Source organism: Sciurus vulgaris (assembly GCF_902686455.1).
Source record: "Sciurus vulgaris genome assembly, chromosome: X".
Lineage (NCBI taxonomy): Eukaryota > Metazoa > Chordata > Mammalia > Rodentia > Sciuridae > Sciurus > Sciurus vulgaris.
The window spans coordinates 53,693,013-53,711,022 of record NC_136471.1 but is presented as its reverse complement, the minus strand read 5'-3'; the positions used below and the strand labels follow the sequence as shown (position 1 = coordinate 53,711,022).

The 18,010-nt window shown below is 37.2% G+C and overlaps 1 pseudogene across 1 annotated transcript in view; it reads left to right on the top strand.

Annotated features, from left to right (window-relative positions):
* The first annotated feature begins 433 nt into the window (after positions 1-433).
* Positions 434-18,010, top strand: part of LOC306651564 (tripartite motif-containing protein 6-like) — a 99,313-nt pseudogene continuing 81,736 nt past the window's right edge. Inside the window, exons 1-2 of the transcript in view lie at positions 434-455; positions 1,854-2,102. The product of the transcript in view is annotated as a tripartite motif-containing protein 6-like (transcript). The remainder of the gene's footprint in view (positions 456-1,853; positions 2,103-18,010) is intronic.

The window sequence follows — 18,010 nt, the reverse complement described above, 5'->3', positions numbered from 1 at the left end:
CTGAATCAGCATTCAATATATGATGCTGTTTCTCCTATAGCAAGGAATCATGTTCCTGGAATCAAAAGGTAGAAATGGGAGTGGTACCACTTACTATTATCCCTAGCAAAATTTTTACTTTCTGTTCCCACGACTGTGTTTGCTGAGCCAGAGGTCTTAGTTTCAGAGGGAGATTGCTTCTACCAGGAGACACAACAATGAGTCCATTGAACTGGAAGTTAAGACTGTCACCCAGATGCTGTGGGATCCTCATCCCTGAGTCAATAGGCTAAGAAGGAAGTTATGGATCTTTGGATAATCTGGACTAATACAGGAATCAAACCTATGTCCAAGGCAAGGTAGCACAGTTAAGCAAAGAACCATCAGAACCTTGCTGTGCTCAACTGGTGGATGGAGAGGTTAGCATTGGAAAGAATCAAATGGGAGGTCCAGGATGATGCAGGGAGGTTGGGAAGGTAAGATTTGGTGAGATTTCCTGAAGCAACTGTACCCATAGGAACATTTTATGAATAATTAACTGCTGAGCCTATGGGTGAGACACCTTTAAATACAGTCTGGACAAAAACATAATTGCTTCTACTAAGAAGGAAGGAAGGAAATTATTGAAATAGCAACACATCTGAATTTTCCATATATCATTACAAGGGATGAACTGAAATATGAAGAAAAACTAAGATTGTTGTTCATTACTTCACATTTGCCCCAAGCTGATAGATAATATTTTGAATAGTCTTAATTGCATATCTATTCAATCAATATGCTCCTATATTTCAGACTCATCTCCAATTATACTGCATAATTACATCATTGTCCCCGATATTTTCAGTTTGTTATTTAATTCATTTGTGATAGGAGTATAACGTTATAGTTTGGATCTAGAAGTCTCCTAAAAGTTTATTTTAAAGGCTTGGTCTCTAGCTCATGTTACTTTATGAAGGTGGTAGATGCTTTAAGAGATGGGGTCTATAGGAAGGAATTTAGGTGATTGGGGGCTTGATTTTGAGGGTGATATTGGGACTCTGTTTCTTCCTGTCTCTCTTTTTTTTTTTTCCCCCTGAGGTAAACAGACCTTCTCCAACTTGTGCTCGCACCGTGATGTACTGTGCTGCCACAGGCCCAAATCAACAGGGCCAGAAGACCATGCACTAAAGCCTCTGAAACTTCAAACCAAAATAAGTCTTTTTTTTTATAAGCTCAGGTATTATTTCACAATGGTAGAAAGCTAACATATAATTATGCAGATTACAATCAGGGATCTAGAACCAAACTCCCCAGTTCAAATCTAAGCCCTGACTATTACTAACTGTGTGAACTTGGGCAAGTTACTGAAACTCCATGTGTCTCAGCTTCTAGGGAAGGGATATCAGGAGGATTAAATGAGTTAATACATTGATTCCAGGTACACAGAATGCTCTATAACTGTTAGTTGGAATGTTAAATTGGAAAGGCGAATCTATGAAAGAAAGACTGTCCTTCCTGAATGACATTCTATTTTACTGCAGTGCATCATTTTTTTCTTCAACATAGTATAATATAATATTAGTTTGTTTTTTCTTTTTATAATATAATGAATGTTGTATTCCTATAAAATATACAAAGAATATAAACATAATACATAGCAAATATAATTGCAAATATCTAAATAGAGCTATAGAATATTTTGAAATGCTATAAAGGATAAATTAAAAATAATATATAATCCTACCTTTAAACCAACCACTATTATTTTTTCCAAATTTCTAAGAATTCATAAATCTCTAATATACATTTCATCTCATAAATACATATGATTTTTTTACCTTATACTGTAATAGGAACTTTTATTGTTAGAAAATATCATTTATGACTCGGAGGGTGCCGGCACTTTGGGGGCATTGTCGTTGTGTCTGTGGCGGAGTTGGGTACAGCTGGTTCACATCTGGAGGACACCCAGTGCCTGGACCATGTGCCGGACTGCCCTCTGCCTTCCTGTCAGGCCGCTGCCTTGCTCTCGAGGAACGCTGTGGGAATAATGCCGCCGCCTTCTGGGAAGGCTGCCGCCACCCTTGGTTCAGACCACTGCCCTTGGTTCAGGCCACTGGCATCAGATAAATCTGCCCTTGGTAATGCTGCCTCCCTTGGGGTACCACCATTGACACTGCCATGATGTGATGAAACCAAGAAAGCCTTCACTATAAGTAAACTGATGCCAGCGCTGTGCAGTTGAACATCCAAAACTCAGACTGACCTTGCTCAGCAGGAGCTACCTGGCAGGTGCTAGAGAACTGAAGAACAGGATAATCACACACTCCATGGTTGGCTAGACATGCCATGAAGACAACTTCAGCTGAAACTTGCCAGAGAAAGAAAAATACTGGTTCAAGAAATCCACTCTTGAGATCCAAGATGGCGGACTAGAGGGAGACTGCGTTCCTTGTTGCTCCGTAACTCCGGTTTCAAGCAGAGGATATCTGTTTCTGGTGAGGCAGTTTTTGCTGCTTATCGATCCCCTGCTATTTACCCCATTTGTCTGCTGTGATGACCTGCAGTCTGCCAGCATATCTACGCCTTTTTTGAGTGCGGATTGCTCACTGTCAGGTGTCTATCATCCGCCATTTGCCTGCCTCTCTCCTGTCCATCACCTGCCTTACACCTATTCATCATCCAATGCACGAGGTTCACCTCCCGGTCGTCAGACAACAGTCAGCAAACTGATCGCTGGCCGCCAGTGGAGCACCAGCTGCCTGCTGTTGCCTGGAAGTTCACTGTTACAGTACCTGCAGGTTTGATTACACGTAGCTGCCACCATTTTGAGACAACAGCCAGGCCCCTTAGGACCCCTGGCCAGACTGACTGAGCCCCGTCTCCAGGATCCCTCAGCCCAACCGATCACTCCCTGCCTCTGCGGCCCTCACAACGACTGACTGCTCCCTGCTGCCAGGACCCCCAGACCAACTGACTATGCCCTATCACCGGGACCCCAGACTGACTGATTGCACCCAGGCTCCAGGATCCCACAACCACACCAAACACACCCGAACTCCAGGACCACTGCCGGACCAACTGCATCCTGGTCTCCAGGACCTCCAGCTGACCATGTCCACCCCTGAACTGCAGCTCCCCATTTGCCAACACATTTGGAAGCCAGAGCGGCCATCTTGGATAATCCTGGGAGCCGAACCTCCTATCTTTAGGTGGGGCAAATCCCATCCTGAGACACCTGCTGGAGACTTGAAATTCATTGTCAGGTACCTCTCATGCATCAGGCTACTGAACACTGGGAGAATTCATTACTATATGACTGTTATACCGTAGATTTTCTTTTTTCTCCTTATTGAAAAAATTTAAGTTTTTATTTCTTTACTTTTCCTGCTCTCTTTTCCTTTTGTTTACCTGTTCCCTCAGAGTCTCTTTCTTCCTTTTTTGCATGATAATATCGAATTTCTTTTGATTACACTCTCACACTTTCTATTATCTAGAACTTCTGTATATTCTTTCCTTATCCCATTAACAGCCACATTCTACATCCCTCTGCATCCTCTTTGTCTTCCATTAGAAACTGCAGACCTTATTGCAAATCTGTTTGTTTTACCGAAGATAATATTTGAACTCATTCTGTTTATTATGACAATTTTGTTATTGTCCTCATAGGGGCTATTTGGTCTAGGATTGCATAGTGTCTGAATTGGGCACTGCTAATATTGATCTCCCCTTAAAGAAAGGGTTTTGGAAACCTATAGGGCCACTATAAGCCTATAGGGGGAAATCTGCAATACCCCAAATCTGCACTGCTAGAAGGGAAGATACATCAACAACATGAAAAAACAAGGTAAGAAAATGATCCAAACAAATCTAGATTATATATTAATAGAATCCAATGACAGTGTGGTAGAAGAAATGTCAGAAAAGGACTTCAGATTATACATGATTAAGATAATTCACGAAGCAAAGGATGAGATAAGAGAGCAAATGCAGGCAATGAATGATCATACCAATAAGCTGAAAGAGCACCTGCAGGAAGCAAAAGATCATTTCAACAAAGAGATAGAGATTCTCAAAAAAAAACCAAATGGAAATTCTTGAAATGAAGGAAACAATAAACCAAATAAAAAACTCAATGGAAAGCATCACCAAGAGACTAGACCACTTGGAAGACAGAACCTCAGACAATGAAGACAAAATACTTAATCTTGAAAATAAAGTTGCCCAAACAGAGAAGATGGTAAGAAATCATGAACAGAAACTCCAAGAACTATGGGACATCATGAAAAGACCAAATTTAAGAATTATTGGGATTGAGGAAGGCACAGAGATACAAACCAAAGGAATGAACAATCTATTCAATGAAATAATATCAGAAAATTTCCCAAACATGAAGAATGAAATGGAAAATCAAATACAAGAGGCTTACAGAACACCAAATGCACAAAATCACAACAGATCCACACCAAGGCACATTATAATGAAAATGCCTAACATTCAAAATAAAGATAGGATTTTGAAGGTTGCAAGAGAAAAGCATCAGATTACATATAGGGGGAGACCAATACGGATAGCAGCCGACTTCTCAACCCAGACTCTAAAAGCTAGAAGGGCCTGGACCAACATATTTCAAGCTCTGAAAGAACATGGTTGCCAACCAAGAATCCTATACCCAGCAAAACTAACCTTCAGATTTGAAGATGAAATAAAATCCTTCCATGATAAACAAAAGTTAAAAGAATTTACAAATAGAAAGCCTGCACTACAGAATGTTCTCAACAAAATATTCCATGAGGAGGAAATGAAAAACTACACTGGAGGTCAGCAAAGGGAGGAACTACTTTAGAGAAAAACCACTCAAAGGAGAAACTGAGCAAAGTTAAAAACCAAAAATAAGCCAAATGACTGGGAATACAAATCATATCTCAATAATAACCCTGAACGTTAATGGCCTAAACTCATCAATCAAAATCCATTCCATCAGAATGGATTAAAAAGAAAGACCCAACAATATGCTGCCGGCAAGAGACTCATCTCATAGAAAAAGACGTCCGCAGACTAAAGGTGAAAGGATGGGAAAAAACCTACCACGCACATGGACTCAGTAAAAAAGTAAAAAAGTGGGGGTTTCCATCCTTATATCAGATAAAGTGGACTTCAAGCCAAAGTTAGTCAGAAGGGATAAAGAAGGACATTTCATACTGCTTAAAGAAACCATAAATTAGGAAGATATAATGATAGTAAATATTTATGCCCCAAACAATGTTGCATCCCTGTACATCAAACAAATCCTTCTCAATTTCAGAAATCACATAGACCAAAACACAATAATTCTGGGTGACTTTAACGCACCACTGTCACCACTGGATACATCTTCCAAACAAAATCCAACCAAAGAAACCATAGAACTCAATAACACAATCAATAACCTAGACTTAATAGACATACATAGAATATTCCATCCATCAATGAGTAGATTCACTTTCTTCTCAGCAGTACATGGAACCTTCTCGAAAATAGACCATATGTTGTGCCCCAAAGCACCCCTGAGGAAATGCAAAAAAATAGAGATACTGCCTTGTGTTCTATCAGATCATAATGGACTGAGAATAGAAATCAATGACAAAATAAAAAACAGAAATTACTCCAACACCTGGAGACTAAATAATATGCTATTAAATGAAACATGGATAACGAAAAACATCAGGGAGGAGATAAAAAATTCTTAGAGGTCAATAAGAACGATGATACAACATATCAAAATCTCTGGGACACTATGAAAGTGGTACTAAGAGGAAAATTCATTGCATGGAGCGCATTCCAGAAAAGAATTAAAAGTCAACAACTAAATGACCTAACATTACAGCTCAAAGCCCTAGAAAAAGAAGAACAGAATAACAGCAAAAGTAGTAGAAGACAGGAAATAATTTAAATCAGAGCTGAAATCAATGAAACTGAAAACAAAAGAAACTATTCAAAAAATTGACAGAACAAAAAGTTGGTTCTTTGAGATAGTAAACAAAGTAGACAAACCCTTAGCTACACTAACAAAGAGAAGGAGAGAGAAGATTCAAATTACTAAAATACATGATGCAAAAGGAAATATCACGACAGACACCACTGAGATACAGAACATAATGAGAAGCTACTTTGAAAATCTGTATTCCAACAAAATAGAAACTACCAAAGACATTGACAAATTTCTAGAGACATATGCTCCTCCCAAAATGAACCAGGAGGACATACACAATTTAAACAGATCAATATCAAGCAATGAAATAGAAGAAGCCATTAAATATCTACCATCCAAGAAAAGGCCAGGACCAGACGGATTCTCAGCTGAGTTCTACAAAACCTTCAAATAAGAACTCTTTCCAATACTTCTCAAAGTATTTCAGGAAATAGAAGAGGAGGGTACCTTACCGAACTCATTCAATGAAGCTAATATCACCCTCATACCAAACCAGGCAAAGACACATCAAGGAAAGAAAATTTTAGACTAATATCCTTGATGAATATAGATGCAAAGATCCTTAACAAAATATTGGCAAACCATATCCAAAAACATATTAAGAAAATTGTGCACCACGATCAAGTGGGGTTCGTCCCTGGAATGTAAGGATGGTTTAACATCCGTAAATCAATAAACATAATCCATCATATCAAAAGACTTAAGGATAAGAATCATATGGTTATCTCAATTGATGCAGAAAAAGCATTTGACAAAATACAACACCCCTTCATGCTCAAAACACTAGAAAAAATAGGGATAGTAGGAACATACCTGAACATTGTAAAGGCTATTCATGCTAAGCCCATGGCCAACATCATTCTTAATGGAGAAAAACTGAAACCATTCCCTTTAAAAACAGGAACAAGACAGGGATGTCCTCTTTCACCACTTCTATTCAACATTGTCCTCGAAACTCTAGCCAGAGCAATTAGGCAGACCAAAGAAATTAAAGGGATACGAATAGGAAAAGAGGAACTTAAGCTGTCACTATTTGCGGATGACATGATTCTATATTTAGAGGATCCAAAAACCTCCTCCAGAAAACTTCTAGACCTCATCAATGAATTCAACAAAATAGCAGGCTATAAAATCAACATGCATAAATTCAAAGCATTTTTATACACAAGTGATGAAACATCTGAAAGGGAAATGAGGAAAACAAATCAATTTGCAATAGCCTCAAAAAAAAAAAAATACTTGGGAATCAATCTAACCACAGAGGTAAAAGATCTCTACAATGAAAACTACAAAACATTGAAGAAAGAAATTGAGAAAGACCTTAGAAGATGGAAAGATCTCTCATGTTCTTGGATAGGCAGAATTAATATTGTCAAAATGGCCATACTACCAAAAGTGCTATACAGATTCAATGCAATTCCAATTAAAATCCCAATGACATACCTTACAGAAATAGAGCAAGCAATCATGAAATTCATCTGGAAGAATAAGAAACCTGGAATAGCTAAAGCAATCCTTAGCAGGAAGAATGAAACAGGGGGTATCACAACACCAGAACTTCAACTATACTACAAAGCAATAATAACAAAAACGGTATGGAATTGGCACCAAAATAGACAGGTAGATCAATGGTACAGAATAGAGGACATAGACACAAACCCAAATAAATACAATTTTCTCATACTAGACAAATGGGCCAGAAATATGCAATGGAGAACAGATAGCCTCTTTAACAAATGGTGCTGGGAAAACTGGAAATCCGCATGCAACAGAATGAAACTAAACCCCTATCTCTCACCCTGCACAAAAATTGACTCACAATGGATGAAGGACCTTGAAATCAGACCAGAGACCCTGCATCTTATAGAAGAAAAAATAGGTCCAAATCTTCAATTTGTTGGCTTAGGATCAGACTTCCTTAACAGGACTCCCATAGCCCAAGAAATAAAAGCAAGAATCAACAACTGGGATAAAAAGCTTTCTCTCAGCAAAGGAAACTATCAGCAATGTGAAGAGAGAGCCTACAGAGTGGGAAAAAATCTTTGCCACTCATACTTCACATAGAGCACTAATTTCCAAAGTATATAAAGAACTCAAAACTCTACACGACGAATACAAATAACCCAATCAACAAATGGGCTAAGGAAATGAACAGACACTTCACAGAAGAAGATCTACAAGCAATCAACAAACATATGAAAAAATGTTCACCATCTTTAGTAATAAGAGAAATGCTAATCAAAACTACACTAATATTCCATCTCACCCCAATTAGAATGGTGATTAACAAGAATACAAGCAACAATAGGTGTTGGCGAGGATGTGGGGAAAAAGGTACACTCATACATTGCTGGTGGGGCTACAGATTAGTGCAGCCACTCTGGAAGGCAGTGTGGAGATTCCTTAGAAAACTTGGAATGGAACCACCATTTGACCCAGCTATCCCACTCCTCGGCCTAAACCCAAAGGACTTAAAATCAGCATACTACAGAGATACAGCCACATCAATGTTCATAGCTGTTCAATTCACGATAGTCAGATGGTGGAACCAACCTAGATGTCCTTCAATTGATGAGTGGATAAAGAAACTGTGGTATATATATACAATGGAATATTACTCAGCCATAAAGAATGATAAAATTATGGCATTTGCAGGCAAATGGATGAAATTGGAGAATATCATGCTAAGTGAGATAAACCAATCTCAAAAAAACCAAAGGACGAATGATTTTGCTGATATGTGGATGATGACACATAATGGGGGGTGTCAGGGGTTAGTGTTAGGGTTAGAGTTAGGGTTAGGGAGGGGGGCAAGAAAGGAGGAAGGAAGGATTGTATAGAGGGAAAAGAGGGGTGGGAAGGGTGGGGGGAAGGGAAAAAATAACGGAATGAATCAAACAACATTATCCTATGTAAATTTATGATTACAGAAATGGTACGCCTTTATTCCATGTACAGAGAAACAACATGTATCCCATTTGTTTACAATAAAAAAAAACTATTTTTCTTTTGTTTTTGCTAACTGTCTTTAAGTATTTTAGTAGCTCAAGACTGTATTAAATATTTAAATTAATGAATGAATGGATCTTGAGTTTGACTTATAGCAGAAAAAAAAAAAAAGAATTTCTTTACTGTCTCAGCTAGCCCCATGAGCACAGACTTTGGCAGTCATTTCCATTCTTCAGAATAGTGCTTGAAACATAAAAGATGATCAATGAAAAATTTAAAGGGAATGAATATAAATAAAGACAATATGATCAAGTAGCCATACAGATGTTCTGGCTGTTCTGCAACCTACAAAGTAATTTTCTACCTTAGGGTCTTTGTGCCTACTGTTTCCTCCTCTCTCAATGCTCTGTATACCCTCATGGTTAATCCCATCATTTTCTTCAGCCCTGTTTTAAAATGTCACTTTAAGTATGTTTCCCTTCTGTGGTCTGTTAAAACATTCTTCCTCCAACGGCCTCACCCCAATTCCTCTTTTCCAGCTTCACTTTGTATTTTTCATAGTACATATTACTGTGTATCATTCTACAGTATGTGTTTGATGTTGCCCCTTTCCTTGCTCTACCATGCTGTCACAGTAGGATTTGAGGTCCCCGATTTCTAGGATTCTATCAGTTCAAGGTCTTATCAGGAAACAGGAATCATTGTAGATAGTTCAACTAAAAACAGTTTACAGAACGATTACTTACAGCAGTTTGGGCAGGGGCAAGAGAATAAACAAGGTATACTGAAACTGAACCTGAATGAACAAGAGGAAGAAGAAACTTACTAAATGGAAGGTGGAACTGGGAAGCAGGGCTTGCTTGAAAAAAGGGACTCAACTATTGACAAGAGAGACAGTTCACTGGAAGTAAGGAGGGGCAGGGAAAGAAATGACCAATTCTTCTCTCTTGCTTTATGCCAATCTCCCTCCAAATGCCTCCTGTTATTAGGAGATATTCTACCAAATGAAAACTAGCTGGCCAGGAGCCCAGGTGAATCAGTTCTTAGGGGTCAGCCTTTTGGGGAACAGAGAGGGTGGAGAAGCAGAGAATGGTTCCTGTGAGGGAAACAGGACAAAAACCACAGTTGTACTGTTTGGCTCACATCTGAATCTTTACTGCCCAGAATAGTGCCTAGCACACTTCAGGTATTCTCTCTCTCTGTATTTTTGGATTGAACCCAGGACCTTCTACATGCTAGGCAAGTGCTCTAACAATGAGTTACATCCCCAACCCAATAAATATATTTGAAAATAGAATTATCAATAATAGATGAGGGTTTATAACAAAGCAACAGTGGCAGGTCTCATGTCTTCTTCTGGGGGAGATGGTAGTTGTCCAAGATGTGTTTTTAAGAACTTCATAGATAGCTACCCTGACAAGAGGGATATTCGGTGTCTTTTTCTTTTGTTTATTACTTCAACCCAGTCATCACTTATTTATAATGTATGAGTTATACCTGAACATTCAAAGATCCTGGGAGAATTTTTTCAATAAGAAGTTTTGGTAACTGCATGATTTTATTTCTCAAGGTAAAAGGTATTAAAAGATAGCTACTAAATTGCTTTATTATTACACAAAGTAAGTGAAAAGGATTTAGTGACTTTACTGATTAATTAGCTTAAACTCCCTCCTTGATTATGAGGATTCATGAGGATGAACAGCATAGACAGGGGACATAGATATATCTATGATCTCAACTCTAAGTCAGCTGCGTACCTGTAATTCTTTCCCTCTGCTTTATTATAAGAGCCATTCTGGCATCAATGTGGACATCCGATGAGAGGACAGTGTCATTTGCTTATAAAAGGAAATCAGGAGAAAGACCAAGTATCAGAGGGGAAATGGTGACTTTAGTTTGGATACGTTAAGTCTGAGGTGTCAGATACCCAAAAGGCAATATCTTGCTGGTAGCCAGCACACACAGGTCTGAATCTCAGGAAAGAACCCTGAAAATTATGAACACACAAGTAGTAGCTGAAATCACAACAGGATAAAATCACCTAGGGATAATTTGCAGCATGAGAAGAAACAAGAAACAAAAGCTTTTTGTTTTTGTTTTTGTTTTTTTGTAGTAGGAACTGAACCCAGGAGTGCTTAACCACTGAGCAACATCCCAGCCCTTTTTAGATTTCATTTTGAGACAGGGTCTTGCTAAATTGCTTAGGGACTCACTAAGTTGCTGAGGCTGGCCTTGAACTTGTGATCCTCCTGCCTCAGCCTCCTGAGCCGCTGAGATTACAGGTATGGACCATCACACTTGGGTACAAAAGCTTCTTAGGTCTACTCCCCTAGCCACCTCACAGTAAACCAGAAACCGCATCCTCTGTGCTTAAATGTCTTCAGTGAATGCATTGGTTTGGGATAACATGTTCCACAGGTTGCAGAGTATGGAGCCTAAAGTGATCTGAGAAGCAATGTCAAATGATGAAATTGACATAGTAAGTATCTCAGACAACTCCTGCTAAAAGGTCTATCTGAAGGAGCTGGGTGGAGAGAGAATCTGGGTGTGAGAAAATGATTCTGACAAACCGTGAACAGCAGGTTGGAATGTCCTGGTGCAGGTGACAGGATGTGTGTGGGGGGAGGGGATAGGTTTCCTGAGTGCAGAGTCATAGCCACCAGGGCTTTTCACAGGACATCGGCATCTAAGGTGGAGGGTAGAAGGGAGCTGCCAAGGGTGCTGAGCTGATCTACAAGAATGACTAAGAGATGCAGGGAGATAGAATAGTAAGTACAATGATCAAATGATCATTGATGGGATATTTTGCCAGAGCACAATTGAAGAGTGATGAAATAGGGAAAAAAAAAAAAAAGGAGAAAGAAAAGAAACAATTTGTTATGGTTTAGACATGAAGTGTACCCCATAAGCTCATGTGTAGAACAATGCAAGAAGGTTCAGAAGAGTAATGATTGGGTTGTGAGAGCCTTAACTCAATCAGCGAATTAATCCCTGATGGGATTAACAGAGTGGTAACTCGAGGCAGGTGGGGTGTGGTTGGAAGAGGTGGGTCATTGGGGGCGTATCTTTGGGGTATATATTTTGTAACTGGCTGTGTGGAGTTTCTATCTCTCTCTTTCTGCTTCCTGGTGCTATGTTCCCAGCTTCTTTCCTCTGCCACACTCTTCCACCGTGATGTTCTCCTCATCTCAGTCCCTGATGAATGGAGCTCATTGTCTATGGATAAGATCTCTGAAAACGTGAGCCCCCAAATAAACTTGTCCTCCTACAAAATTGTTTTTGTCAGGTCTTTCAGTCACAGCAGTGAAAAAGCTGTGAAAACACAATTCCAGAATATTGTTTCAAGGAACTTATCTGGAAAGGGAAGGAGAGGGGTTATCATCTTGAAAACGAGAGGAGGTTGGGGTGGGGAGGGGAGTGGGGGGGAATAAAGAAAGAAAAGAGAGAATACCAAATTGGCAAGGCCTTAAGCATTGTAAGGAACAGGGCAAAGAGCATGGTGGAAGGATTTGTCTGGAAGCTGAAGCTAAATAGTGAGACCTTTTCTTCAGAGATTACATTAAATAAAGTGAGGGTAAAGTAATAAATAGGTTTTGCGTATTGAAATGGGATGTTGGGGGAGTTGATATCTCAATTCCCTCTAAATAAAAAGGCAAGGCTAAAATAAGAGAGTTTGATGGCAGTGGTGGGTTGCTCTGAGAAAGGTGATAAAAGTTTGGAAGACAAAGAGCCGTGAAGCTGGGCATGGTGGTGCACGCCTGTAATCCCAGGGGCTCAGGAAGCTGAGGTTGGGGGATTGCAAGTTCAAAGGCAGCTTCAGGAACTTAGTGAGAACCTGTCTCAAGATAAAAAAAAATAATAAAGGTCTGTGGATGTAGCTCAGTAGTTAAGCACTCTTGGGTTCAATCTTTAGTCCCTGGTACCAAAAAAAAAAAAAAAGAAGAAGCCACAAGAACTGGAGAGGCCCATAGAAATCACTTAATTTTGTGGTTTTCAAACTTTGCTTTTTCAATCAGTGAATCATTTCTCCAAATGAACTCTTTTGCAGAAGTCTAGCATATATAAATTAAATCAAAGTTTGGCCACTCAGCCGGAAGAGGTAGTGAAAAACCCTGACAGAGCCTCAAATGTTGTGTCCCTTCTTCCCACCACCTGCTTAATCTCATTGCCAAATGTGATTCTAGGGGCATCTCTGAGAAATGCTTAGGACTCCTTTGAGTAGTTTTAAAACCATTAATGTCTGAGTTTGATTCCCAGGATCACAAGGAAAAAAAAAACTTATATCAACAACAAAAAACTCCCAAAACCATCAATGCTGTTTTGTTGGTGAAGAAACACACCCAAAGAATGAATTAACTTGCCCACAATAGAGCGAGGAGTATAATCCACCTCTCCTAATTCCTAAACAGAACATTCACTGTATTACGCTATCCCACTGTGAACTTAAAATTAATTGTCTTCAATAATAACAGAATGAATCAAACATCATTACTCTATGTAAACGTATGATTACACAAATGGTATGTTGTTACTCCATGTACAAACAGAAACAACATGTATCCCATTTGTTTACAATAAAAATAAAGTAAAAAAAGAAAGAATATCATTTATGATTGTAATTTTAATTAAGGTATAATATTTTATTTAAAAATACCACAATTTATTTATCCATTTATATTTTTAGACATTTAAGTTGTGTCCTCCTTTTCTTCCCCCTCCGCCTCTTCTGCCCTTCATTCTTCTCCTTTCCTATTGTAATCAACACTTAAATATGCATCCTGGTACCAAAATATAAATGAATATATGAACAAATAAAAGAATAGATAGGTAAATAGGGCTACATTGAATATCTTTTTTTTTTTCGGGACAAGTGATTGAACCCAAGGACACTTAACCACTGAGCCACATCCCCAGTCCTTTTTTTTTTTTTTTTTGAAACAGGGTCTCACTAAGTTGCTTAGATCCTCACTAAGTTGCTGAGGCTGGCTTTAAAACTGTGATCCTCCTGCCTCAGCTTCCCAAGTTGCTGGGATTACAGGTGTGTGCCACCACACGCAGCCCAACATTTAATATTTAATTGAATGTTTATCATAATCTTCATTTCTTTAGGATGAATTCCTAGAGAAAAAATTACTAGATCAAAAGTCTCAATATTATATGGACAATTTATTTTCAGATAGATTGGTCCAATTAAATATTCACTCACAACAGATAAGCACTCCCTCCCCTATTCCTGTTATACTAGTAATATTATGTATTTCATTTCTTCATCTTTGCAAGTTTGATAGACAAAAATCATATGCCATCATTCTTTTAACTTGACTTTTCTATTGCCTGTAAAATTCAAATGTATTTTTTGATCATTTGTATCTATTTTATGGGTTATGTTTTAATAACTATTTTGTTATATTTTATACCCATACACACATTCATTTATATAAGATATAAATGCAATCATATAATACACAGCTAAAGCTTTAATGCAGCTTTTCTCTTCTTTCTTAAAATGACATAGTCCTATATCACCTTCATACCTATAACCTGAGTTAATAATTGAGCTTATATTCTTCCAGAGTTTTCTTTACATTCATATAATAAAGGACGATAAGAGAGAGTCAGAAAGAGGAAAGTATGTGTTTGAAGTGTGTGTCACAGAGAGAGATAGGAGGGAAAGAGGGAGGAAAGAGAGAACATGAATGGTCAATAATTAAGAACATGGACATTCTAGGGCCAGAACATCTAAGTTAAATTGTATTTTACCATTTACTAGCTATGTGAACATGGACAGGTAACTTGACTCTGTATCCTTTTTCCTTATTCATGAAGTGAGCATCATAATACTACCTACCTGAGTTAATACATGTAAATTTCTCAGAATAGTTCTGGCACATCAAATGTTTATATAAATGCTAAGTATTATTACATATGGGAGTTTGGAGTCATCATTTCTTTTATAAAGATGGAATTATATGCATATCTTTTGGAAAGTAGGATCTTGTTTTGTTGATAAGTTAGAAATATTGTATTTCATTAAATTTTAAAATGCCTTTCACTGTAAGATTATTATTTTATGCACCATTGAGAAAGAAAAAGTGCTACCAGTTAAACGTGACTGCTTTCTTACTAGTTAGAATCTTTATTTTAATTGAAAGAGTTCTTATAGACATTTATAGATGGAATGTAACATTTATTATTCTGGTATATTATGGTTTAGATATGAGGTATCCCCAAAAGCTCATGTGAGACAATGCATGAGAGTTTGGAAGTGAAATAATTGGGTTATGATAACCTTAACCTAATCAGTATATTAATCCCCTAATAGGGATTAACTGAGTTGTAACATGACCTTGGGGTTTATATTTTGTCCATGGAAGGGCAATTCTCTCTCTCTGATTCCTGGTACAATGTCCTAAGTCGCTTTCCTCCACCACACTCTTCTGCCATGATGTTCTGCCTCATCTTGGGCCCCAAAGAATGGAGTTGAGCATCTATGAACTGAGACCTCTGAAGTGTGAGCCCCCAAATTAATTTTTCCTACTCTAATTGTTCTCATCAGGTCTTTTTGGTCACAGCAAAAAAAAAAAAAAAAAAAAAAAAAACCAGACTAAAACAGGTGTGTATGTTAAAAAAAAAAAAACAACTATAAATGAACTAAAATGGTAGAATAGACCTTCCAAAAATTTCTATTGTCTATCCAATTTTTCTGTATACTTTCAACTCAGTCATCATCACAATGTTTTCATATGACATGTTATTTTCTATGTCATCAAGAACTTTGGCGGTGAGCTATTTCTCTGGCATTTTGACACCAAGATTTTATTTGAAGATACTAATACCCATTCTGTAATTTTTTAAAGATGGGGTCTTCTTTTTAAAATTTTTAATTTATTTTTAATTGATATAATTTTACATAATATGAGATACAGAGTGATTTTTTAATACATGCATATACTATATAATAATCAAATTGGGATAATTATCATATCCATCACCTTGAATATTCATCATTTTTTGTAGTGATAACATTCAAAATCCTCTTTCAGCTATGTTGAAATATACATTACTGTTAGACATAGGCATCCTACTGTACACAGAACTTAGCACACTGGAACTTATTCTTCCTTTGTATCTATTGATCAATCTCTACCCCTTCACCCCTCTCTTTTACCCTCCTCACCCTCTTGTCCCTCTTGTGACCATTATTCCATTCTCTATGAGATCAACTTTTTTAGATTCCATACACAGAGGATATCATGCACTATTTGTCTTACTGTGCCTGGCTTATTTATTGAACATAATGTCCTCCAGGGCTGGGGATATAGCTCAGTGCTTGCCTAGTAAGTAAAAGGTCCTGGGTTCAATCCCCAACCCTGCAAAAGAAGAAAAAGTAGAAAGAAACAACAACAAAAAAGAACAAAACAAAAATGTCCCCTAGGTTTATCTGTGTTGCTACAAATGACAGCATTTTATCCCTTTCCCAAAGAAAATGAAATCAGTATGTCAAAAATATATTTGCACTCCTATGTTTTTTGAAGCACTATTCACAATAGTCAAGGTATGAAATCAATTAAGATGTCCATCAACAGATGAGTGGATAATGAAAATGTGGTAGGTATATATACACACAATAAAATACTATTCAGCCATAGAAAAGGATGGAATCTTGTCATTTGTGTTCTTGATCTTATCAGAAATGTCATTAAGTTTTCAGAAAATGATCAATTCTCATGTTCTTTTCTCCAATGAATTTGCTGAGTGAAACACTGAGAGATTGTCATTGTCCAGTCATGGACAACTGTTCTAAGAACAGCAGTGATGCTCATGTGTGTTCAGCAGGAAAAACTATGATATAATTGATGCCTACCATACTTCTAAGACACATTGCAATTTTAGAAGTGGAAAATGTGTTTTTGAATTAACAGAACATGGTAATACATTTTTTAACTCCTTATCAGTGAACTCTGAATCTATATTTATTATTCTGTAATGTGCTCTTTTCTTTCCTTTGTCACTTACCTATTATGGCATTTTCTTTTTCTTGTCCATTTTGTAATAGTTCTTATATACAATACATATTAACACTTAGTCATTTGGAGAAGCAGAATTTCACCAAATCTATCATTTATTTATTGACTCATTATTTCTTTTGTCATGCCCAATATTTTTATTTTTATATAGTAAATTATGTTTAAGTTTTTAAAAATAACTTCTGGTTCTCCTGTGTTGCCAATGTCTCTCCTGTCCCTCTGCTATAAATGTAGTCTCCTTATTTTTCTTCCAGGATTTTTATTTTTATTTGTTTATACTTAGTATTTAACCCATCTGGGTTTTTTGCTGTTTTTTTTTTTAATATGACGTGAGATAGGAGTCTAACTTTATTTTCTTCCATATGGATAGCCAGTTGTCTCAGAATCATATATTAAATATTCCATCCTTTTCTCACTGAATTTGAAATAGCATCTTTGTTATATATTAGCATCTCATCTGTGCTGGGTTTTATTGCTTGGTACATTTTACCCTTCAATTTATCTAGAATTTATTCTCGTGCAACTGCTTATCCAGTTGTTCAGAGCCGTTTATTGAATAATTGTGCCTTCTCCACCGATTTGAAATACCCTATATATCTGTTCCATTCATCTTTTCATTTTGGCACCAGTATCTCCCCATTTCAATTCCTAAAGCTCTATAATATGTTTTTATATCTAGTAGACAAGTCATCTCCTTCTATCCTTTTATCTTCTTTATCAGAATTTAATTGAATGTCTTCTTATGGTTATTCTTTCAGATGAACCATAAGATGTTTTGGCTATAAGACATTTCTCTCTCCATACATACAGATATTAAACACACACACACACACACACACACACACACACATATATTGTGATGTAATTTAGCTTGAGAGTATGTTATGTGTATAAACTTCCTATGTTTCTTCATTTAATATCTTCTTTAATATCTTCAATGTACATGTTTTCGCTAATTTTATTATCTGGTATTTTTGTGTTAGTACTGTAAAGATTTTATTTTATTACCAAATGGATAATTATTGAAATATAAGAAATGTATTGATTTTAGTACATTAATATTATAGTTCAGTAATTCATACTCTGGGTGTTTGCAAAATTA